We start from the raw sequence: 9,439 nt of genomic DNA, 5'->3' as shown, positions 1-9,439 counted from the left end.
TAGATGGATGGATGGATGGATAGATGGATGGATGGATGGATGGATGGGAGGATGGATAGATGAGAGGATAGATGGGAGGATGGATAAATGGGAGAGTGGATGGATGAGAGGGTAGATGAATGGGAGGATGGAGGGATAGAAGGGACAGTGGATGGATGGATGCATGAATGGATGAATAGATAGATGGATGAATGGGAGGGTGGATGCATGGATGGATGGATGGATGGATGGATGGATGGATAGATGGATGGATGGATAAATGAATGAATGGATGGATGCATGGATGGATGGATGGATGGATGGATGGATGGATGGATGGATGGATGGATGGATGGATGGATGGATGGGAGGGTGGATAGATGAACGGATGGGAGGGTGGATGGATGGATGGATGGATGGATAAATGGATGGACGGATGGGTGGGTGGGTGGATGGATGGATGGATAAATGGATGGATCGATGGGTGGGCGGGTGGATGGATGGATGGATGGATGGATGGATGGATAAATGGATGGATGGATGGGTGGGTGGGTGGATGGATGGATGGATGGATGGATGGATGGATGGATGGATAAATGGACGGATGGATGGGTGGATGGATGGATGAATAGATAGATGGATGAATGGGAGGGTGGATGCATGGATGGATGGATGGATGGATGGGAGGCTGGATGGATAGGAGGATGGATGGAGGAGGGAGGGAGAGATGGAAAGAGGGAGGATAGATTGAGGGAGGGAGGCACAGAGGAGAGAGGGATGGAGGGAGGAGGGAAAGAAGTAGGAGAAGGGAGAAAAGGGGGGAGGAAGGGGGGAGAAAAGGGGCAGGAAGGAGGGAAGGAGGGGGGAAGGAGGGCAGACTAGTGCCCTTAGCCTGGGACTGTGACCCTCTCTGGGTGGTGACCTTGGGACCATCTCAAAAAGGCAAGGAACCTGGGGCACTATCAACAGAGGTGCTTCTGGGCTTGGGGGTCTCCTGCGGGGGCTCCAGTCCACCCTGCGTGGATAGCAGCTTCCCAAGGGCCCAAGGTGCCAGGGCTGGGCTCTAGCTTCTCTCCCCATCTCCAGAGGCCTCCTTCCTTCTCCTTGGCCAGCAGGGGGCTCACAGGGAGATCCTACAGGCGTCCTGCTAACTCCCTGCCCAGCCTCTGTGAGCACTGCCCTGAGCCAAGGTGGGTCAGGCTGCCCCAAGGCCTGGGAGCCGCCCAGCCTGGTCACACACAGGCATCCTGCACTCAGTCTGCCCCAAGCCTCCCTCCCCTCAGCCTTTGTTTGTGCCGTGCCCCCTGCCAGGGATGCCGTCCCCAATGCCACCATCCACTTGGACCCCCAGGGAGAGTCTCTCCTCTGTGCCCACAGCAAATCCCGGGAATAGAGCCTGATGCGGGACCTGGCGTGTTCTAGCTTGTGTGATAGCTTCATATTCACACATTTTATCTTCCAAACCTAATTGAAATCCCAGAGACCCGGGTTGTCATCTCACAGCCACCCTCGTCCCCGTCCGGGTGCCCTGGGGCCCGTTGCATGCCTTCTGAGCCTTGGTTTTCTCGGGTTACGATGGGGACCACGGGGGTGTGCGAAGCTTCTGAGTGCAGTAACCAGGTGTCACAGAGGTGCACGGAGCACGGGATGTGCTGAAAGGGGCTGGTTGCCCTCTTCTTCCTGGGAAAAGGCTCTGAGACTCACATTTCAGACCCCTGGAAAGGATGGACAGACAGGTGAGAGCTGCCTCAGTCCTGCTGTTTCCAGGTAAACAGTTCTGTGGACTGGATGGAGGAGCCTGGCTCCCTGCCCTCCCACACATGGGACATCAGACGATGTTCCCGGACAACACACTCCCCAGCCGCCCCCTCTCCACAGCCCCGCCTGCTACGTCCTGTCCTCTGAACAACAGAGGCGGGGGAGGACGAGGCGTTTGAGGAGTTCGGGGAGTTGGAAGAGAGTTAGCAGATTTCTGAGAACCCCAGGTGCAGCTTAACCTACAAATGGAAAATTATGGTGATGAGAAAGAGGATCTTTGATGAGGCAGAGTCTCGGGGGAATCAGATTTTGGCTGACGTGCAAGGAAAAGGCAGGCAGGGCGGGGAGGCAGGAAGAGGCAGGTGTCCCTGCAGGGAGAGGGGGCGGTGGAGGTGGGAAGCACGTCCTGAGCGGATGTGGGTGGGGGTGAACAACAGGAAGTGCCCCCCAAGGCCTCGGGGACCCCATTACCTGCACTGCCAGCCACCAGCCCCGGGGATCACTGAAGAGAGCTTGGACCTGCCTGGCTGGCTGTTTACCTCTCACCCATCATGCAATAAGCATGCACCTGCTGGGTGCCCCCAGTGACTCCTGGTGCCACCAAGGTACATTCACACAGTGCGTGTCTGTCCCCTCACCCCCGCAGAGTGGGCTGCCCGCCCAGTCCCACCACCCCTCCCACGGTTGCATAGCCTTGTGCAGCTAGACGCCAGCTGGCCGGTCTCTGGGTCGCCACCACGGCTCTTCCCATCCTTCACACCCCATTTTTCCTGCCCAGTCATGAGTAGAGTGGATTTCCCTCCCCCGAGGGCTGGGCCAGCCATGCTTCGTGTCGGCCTGTGGCGTGCAGTGGGGACGTCCCACCTTTGGAAGCATGACCTCAGGAAGCCCCCAGTTTCTGTTCAGACCCTAAGATGCCCAAGAAGGAAACCAGTCCAACCTCCCGCAGGCCGAGCCTGGTGAGGAAAGCGAGGGGCCCCGGCGCCTGGGACCACCAGCCGGATGCTGCGGAGACGGGAACCCCCCACCCCCTGCCAACCCACAGCCATCGGATTGATGTGGGCTCCCGGCAGTGGATGCTGCAGCCTCCCAGAGAGCTCTGGCTCAGGTTGGGCCCCTGGGAAGGGCACACACATTAGCCAGAGTTCTCCAGAGAACCAGAACCAAAGGCTCCAAGTGTGTGTCTGTGTGTGCGTGTGTGTACGGAGAGAGACAGAGAGAGATTTATACGGGAATCAGCTCACAGAATTACAGAGGCTGACAAGTCCCACCATCTGCTGTCTGCACGCTGGAAGCCCAGGGAAACCAGTGGAACAATTCAGTCCAAGTTTGAAGGCCTGAGAACAGGAGCTCGACGTCCAAAGTCAGGAGGAGATGGATGTCCCAGCACAGGAAAAGGGAGAATTCTCCCCTCCCCTGCCTTTGTCCAAAGGGGGGCCTCAGTGGTTTGGGTGACACCTGCCCATACTGGGGAGGGTGGACTTGTCTACTTGGTCTGCTAATTCAAGTGATGATCCTTCTGGAAACTTGGGGGAATCAGATTTTGGCTGTCGTGCAAGGAAAAGGCAGGCTGGGAGGGGAAGCAGGAAGAGGCAGGTGGTCCTGCAGGGAGAGGGGGCGGTGGAGGCAGGAAGCGTGTCCTGAGCAGATGTATGTGGGGACGAACAACGAGAGGTGCCCCCCAAGGCTTCGGAGACCACAGGACCTGCCAGCTGCCAGCCCTGGGGACCACTGAAGAGAGTTTGGACATACCTGGCTGGCCATTATGGCCTCACAGACACACCCGGAAGTGATGTTTTTTACCAGCTCTCGGATGCCACTTACCCCATTGAAGTTGACTCCTAAAATTAACATCACAGCCAGGTCAGAGGTATGCATGGACTTTCCCACTGATTTCCCTCGACGCCCTTTGAAGGAATCCTATTATTATTCCCATCTTATAAAAGACGGTGTTTCAGAGTTTTAGTGATGGCTCCTGGCCACACAGCTCAGGGGCGGTGGAGCCCAGACGCACACCCAAGGCATCAGCAGCCTTCGTGCCTGGGCTCTCAAATTCTCCCCAGCCCGGTTGCCTCTGAACCTAACCCAAGTCTCTCCAGTCCTGAGGGATGATACATGCCCACCCCTCTCCGGAAGCCTCCACCCCCACCCTCTTGTTCCACTTCTCCCAGCTGCGTCTCCTGGCCATGCTGCCTCTGACCAGTCCTCCTCAGACCCAGCCTCATTTCTTCAGACCCCGGGCCCCTATCTCCCCTTTCCTCTGCCATTTGGCAGATGTGCTATGTGGCCCCGGGCACAAAGTCTTTGGCAACCTCTCTCTAGCACAGTATTGGGGATTAAAGGTAACTCATGCCTGTAATCCCAACAACTTTGAGAGGCCAAGGTGAGAGGATCACTTGAGCCCAGGAGTTTGAGATCAGCCTAGGCAACATCTCCAGATCCCTTTGCTACAGAAACATTAAAGTTAGCCAGGCTTGGTGGCATGCACCTGTAGTCCCAACTACTCTGGAGGCTGAAGCGGGAGGATCCCTTGAGCCCAGGAGGTTGAGGCTGCAGTGAGCCATGATGGTGCCACTGCACTCCAGCCTGGGTGACAGAGCAAGACCCTGTCTACAAATAAACAAACAGAAAAAAAGACTGCAAATTCTTTGCCCTCCTCCCATTGAGAGGAGGCTGTTCCCCCTCCCGTTGGATCTGTGGGCTCCAGGCTCCATCAAGAGCATGTGGGGACTCAGTCACTTGTTTACCCGTGTTCACAGCAGCACCATCCCCAACAGCCAAAAGGGGAAAACAGCCCAAGTGTCATAGACCAATGAATGAATACACAAAACGTGGTCCTTCCACCCAGTGGAGCATTACTCAGCCTTAAAAGGGAATAAAGGCTGGGCGTGGTGGCTCACGCCTGTAATCCCAGCACTTTGGGAGGCCAAGGCAGATGGGTCATCCGCCTGAAGTCTGGCCAACATGGTGAAACCCTATCTCTACTAAAAATTCAAAAATTAGCTGGGCGTGGAGGTGGGTGTCTGTAATCCCAGCTACTCAGGAGGCTGAAGGAGGAGAATCGCTTGAACCCAGGAGACAGAGGTTGCAGTGAGTCGACATCACTCCATTGCACTCCAGCCTGGGTGACAAGAGCAAAACTCCGTCTCAAAAATAAATAAATAAATAAATAAATATTTTAAAAAAGGGAATGAAGTGCCGTCATGTGCTGCAATGTGGATGAAACTCGAGGACATTATGTAAAGTGGAATAAGCCAGTCACCAGAAAACCAATACTGTATGATTCTGCTTATGTGAAGTGTCTGGAATAGCCTTATCCATGGAGGTAGAGAGCAAAATGGTGGGTACCAGGGGCAGGAGGGACAGAAGGATGGAGAGTTATGGTTCAATGCATACAGAATTTTTATTGCAGATGATGAAAAAGTTTTAGGTATAGACAGTGCTGATGGTTACACAACATTGTAAATGTCTTTAATCCCAGTGATGAATGATTAAAATGATAAATGTTATGTTTATTTCATCAGTACCAAAAGGCTGTGGGTGAATGGATGCTGGTTTCTGGTCCTAACCTAAGAGACTGGCAACTTCCACCTCCTGTCTCTTGGGACAGTGACTCTGGGAGCCCTGAGCTGTCATGCAAGAAGTCCAGCTACTCTAAGACCACCGAGCTGGAAAGGCCACAGGGAGGAGCTCCGTGGACAGTCCCAGCTGAACCTTGCCTTCCAGCTGTCCCTGCCAAGATGCCAGGCATGTGAGTAAAGCCATCGTGGACCCTGTAGACCAGACCGCCTACCAGCAGGGGACCATCTGGCAGCCACATGGAGTGGAAGAACCGCCCAGCTGAGCCACTTCCAAACTCTTGACCCACTAAGTCATGATCCACAATGAACCCATCATAGGGATGGTTTGCTTTGCAGTGTGGATAACGAGGATGCCATGTGAGGGACAACTGAGGTACTAATCCAGGGTGTGACTGATGCTCCCCATGTACCCAGAGCTCACTGGGAGCTGGGGATCTTCAGGTGCATCAGAAACATGCCCTACCTCTGTGAAGCTCACAGCCCAGTGAGGGGCACATCAAGTCATCAGGCAATTATCAGACAAGGTCATTGGGGCATCGATGGTGGAGACACGGGAGCTCGGGGGTGGGGAGGGGGGCCTGACCCAGTTGGAAAAAACCAGGGAGGGCTTCCTGGCATGGAGGCTCTTGGCTCTGACTTTATCAAGACTCTTAGGGTTCCAGTTTCTCCATTTGTGAAATGAGGACCATGGGACATCATGAGGAGCTGGTGATCCAGGAGTGTGGACATTCAGACAATGCCTGACAGAGCTGGGGTATAAATACCCCAACTCCCTCTCCCTCAGGGGTGACTTCAAGGCGTGTGCTCCAGCAGCTGCCCACAGCGGTGGCAGGCATGGAGACACACCCATTGCGGCCCATCTTCCCTTCCCCACCTCACTTCCTGGGATGGTTAATTTTATGTGTCCACTTAAATGCACTGTGGGGTGCCCAGACTACACATTGTGTCTGTGAGAGTGTTTCTGGATTCGATTAGCATTTGAATTGCAGACTCAGGAAGGTGGACTTCTCTCCCCAAGTGACTGGGCGTCATCCAATCCCTCAAGAGCTTGAATAGAACAGACAGCAGAGGGAGGAGTTCACCCCTCATTTCCTGCCTCACAGCTGGAGCTGGGACATCTCATCCTCTCTTGCTCTGGGACTGGATGTCCACCATCAGCTGCCCTGGTTCTCAGGCCTCCAGACCTGAGTTGACTTCGAATCACACCTCAGGCTTCCCTGGGTTTCCAGCTTGCAACACAGATGGTGGGACTTCTCAGCCCCCAGAGTCATATAAACCAGATTCCTCATCCTAAATCTCCTCTGTGCATTGCTTCTGTTTCTCTGGAGAGCCCCCACTAACACGCTCTCCCACTGTCCCCCGCAATTCCTGAGATTCCCTCCCAAAGAAAGCACGTGTTCTCAACTGCATCCTTCAGGGTCTCCTCCTGGGGGGCCGTGGTCCAAGACAGCTGGGATTGACTAGCCCCAGGGCTTCTGAACAGCCACTACCCGGCTTTCACTGGGAGGGCCAGGGCTCGGGTAGGAGGGTAGGAGTGGATGGCTCAGGAGGGGAGAGCTCGGGGACACCTGGAACTGCAGTCCTACAACGGAGCAGGTGTGTGGCCTGGGAGAAGTTGCTGAACCTCTCTGAACCTCCGTTTCCTCACCTTTGAAAAGGGGCAATGGTGCCCTCCCCATGGGGTGGCTGTGAGGTGTGGATGCGGGTAGACACTGGGTTTGGCTGAGGAATCACTGCCAGGGCTGTCCTCTCGTGCTGGTCCTTTTCTCGGTGTTCATCGATGCCCTGCCCCGATGTACTGTGTGACCCAGAAGGCTTCGCTTTCCCTCTCTGTGCTTCAGATTCCTCCACTGTTCTGCAAAGGGATTGACCTAGATGGCCAAGGCCCCTTGGACTCCTAGAAAACAGTGTTTGCTCAGGAGACATGGCCCTGGGGATGCCGCTACTCTGGACTTGTCAGATGGTTTCTCTCCTGGAAGGGCTAGAAGGAGAAGCAGCCCGCGAGAAGGAGGAATGTGGGTGGCGTCTTCGCCCCGGGCCCCTCCTCGCCTTGCCCTGTCTGAGCTCTGATATTGAAGATGGCAAGAGAATCCAAGCCTTCCCTGTGTCCCTCGTCTCTGCACTTCCAGCCCTCTCGGCAGCCTCCGGGGCACCTGGGCTACTCCTCGCGGGGCACTTGCCATCCCTCCCACATTTTACCATGGCCTTGACTACTACAGCCTCCAGCCTGGGCCCTCTTCACCACCCCAGAACTCCCCGAGTCTCCACAGCCCATCCTGCCCCTCCACCACTGGGGCAGGCAGGGACCGGCAGGTGGCCCGAGGACACGGGCACAGGGGCAAGCCTTCCCCGCTCCAGATGCTGCCCCGGGCTGGGAGGACAGGGGACCAGGAAAAGGATGCCCGCCAGGGCATCTGATCCCAGGGCAGGAAAGGGGCAGGCTGCCAAGTCGCACGCATCCCAGGCAGTGCAATCCATCATCTGCCACTGCCTGAGAAGGATCCCGGCTCCGTGCAGGAGGTCTGCCCGCCCGGCCGACCCGGCTGCCCGCTCTGCGACCTCAGCGTCCTTCTGCTCCGGTCAGCGGGCGGGGTGGGGGCTGGAGCTACAAAGCCCAGCCTGGGAGGCCGCAGGAGGGCAAGGTGCTGTTCCCAGTGAGCGGATGGGAACACTGAGGCGGGGGTGGGGAAATGCCTTTAAGTGCCCCGAGGGAGGGAACGGGTCCTGGGAAGCAGGTCCTTCGGCCTCGGTTAGGATGGGTCACGTGACAGAACAGTCCGGTGTCAACACCAGAGCCGAGCAAGACTGGACTCCCAGCACAGTGCTCAGATATCCCCTACATCCAGGAACAACAGCCACTGCACCCAGGGCTCCAGCCTCCTAAGACTGCCTCAGCCTGGAGCTGGTGGGAGGGGGCGGATCCGGCGGGATCCACCCTAATGAAGCCATCTCGCCGCCATAATAAAGACCTCATGTACCTCCAATGACACTTAGCAAATCCGGGCACAAATAAATAACCCAAGTCCAATTGAATTAACCTTCAGCTGATCAGCACAGCTAAACAAATTACCCCGAGGCCCGAACGAGATTAAAAGACAGGGCGCAGACTGCGATCGTTCGGCGGGAGGGTTCATTGGGTTTAACGAGTTTAAACCAAATCCCCCAGCGTTCTTTTCTGTGGTTTCAGGCCACAATGCTCCCAGAGTGCGGCCTTTCTGGGGGCCACAGCCCCCTCGGGGGGCAGCAGGGAAAAAGCCAGGCGCCTGCCGGGGAGGGCGAGGCCAAAGAAGTGGCGGTAGAGGAGGGAGACCCCCTGTCTGTGCCGGGGAGGAGAATGGGAGGCCACGGCAGGCGGTGTCCCCAGGGAAGCAGCCAAAGCTCGTTTCCAAAGAGACATGTGGGTGCCGGAGTTGGAGGTCTCGTCCTCCCAGCTGACCCCCCGACATCCGATGGCACCCGCTTCACGCCCAGTTGCGTTTAGACCTGGGCTAACTCCCAGGAGGAACCTGCTTTGTAAGGTCTAATCCCAGAGTCACGCTTCTCCCACCTGGACCCCAGGCTCTGCCCCAGCCCAGGCAGAGCGTAGGAGCCGGAAGCTCGCTATGGTTGGACGGAGATGCTCCCTGGATGGGAGACCGCAGTCATACAAAACCGTAACGACAGATCGAACCGCCACCCTGCCAGCTGCTTGCGACATGTGGGTTAACATCACTTTTAGGAGAACAGAGACCACTCCGGGGGAGTTTATCTGCCCCCACCCCCAGGGCTGCTGGCCTTTCTGCCTTCAGCTGGCAAAAGGAGCCTGCCCTCAGCTGGGATGCGGCAGCCGGGGAAGGTGGGCTCTGGAGGGAAGCAGAGATGACGCAGTACCTGAGGAACCGTTGCCCAGAGCACATGGCCCTCTTCCTGTCCTGGGTGGAGCACTCAAACAGGCCGGAGAGGCCGCCCGCCCCAGGGCAGCTCCCAAGCGAGGGACCCAGCTGTAAACACACGAGAGCCGTCCACCCAGGCCGTGGTGGACCCGCCGAGACGTGGCTCTGGAACTTACCCAGAGAGCGAGAACTCTGCAAACAGTGCTCCCCAACCATCTATTCTAGAGGCAAACGAGGTGGGGCCTCCCA

General features: G+C 56.6%; 1 pseudogene; it reads right to left on the bottom strand.

Annotated features, from left to right (window-relative positions):
• Nucleotides 1–6,718: 6,718 nt before the first annotated feature.
• On the bottom strand, nt 6,719–9,214 carry LOC112621595 (annotated as a pseudogene).
• Between the last annotated feature and the right edge of the window lie 225 nt (nt 9,215–9,439).

The sequence above is a fragment of the Theropithecus gelada genome, chromosome 3, assembly GCF_003255815.1.
Source record: "Theropithecus gelada isolate Dixy chromosome 3, Tgel_1.0, whole genome shotgun sequence".
Lineage (NCBI taxonomy): Eukaryota > Metazoa > Chordata > Mammalia > Primates > Cercopithecidae > Theropithecus > Theropithecus gelada.
Note: the sequence above shows the minus strand (reverse complement) of the source record. Positions and strands in the feature narration are given on the sequence as shown.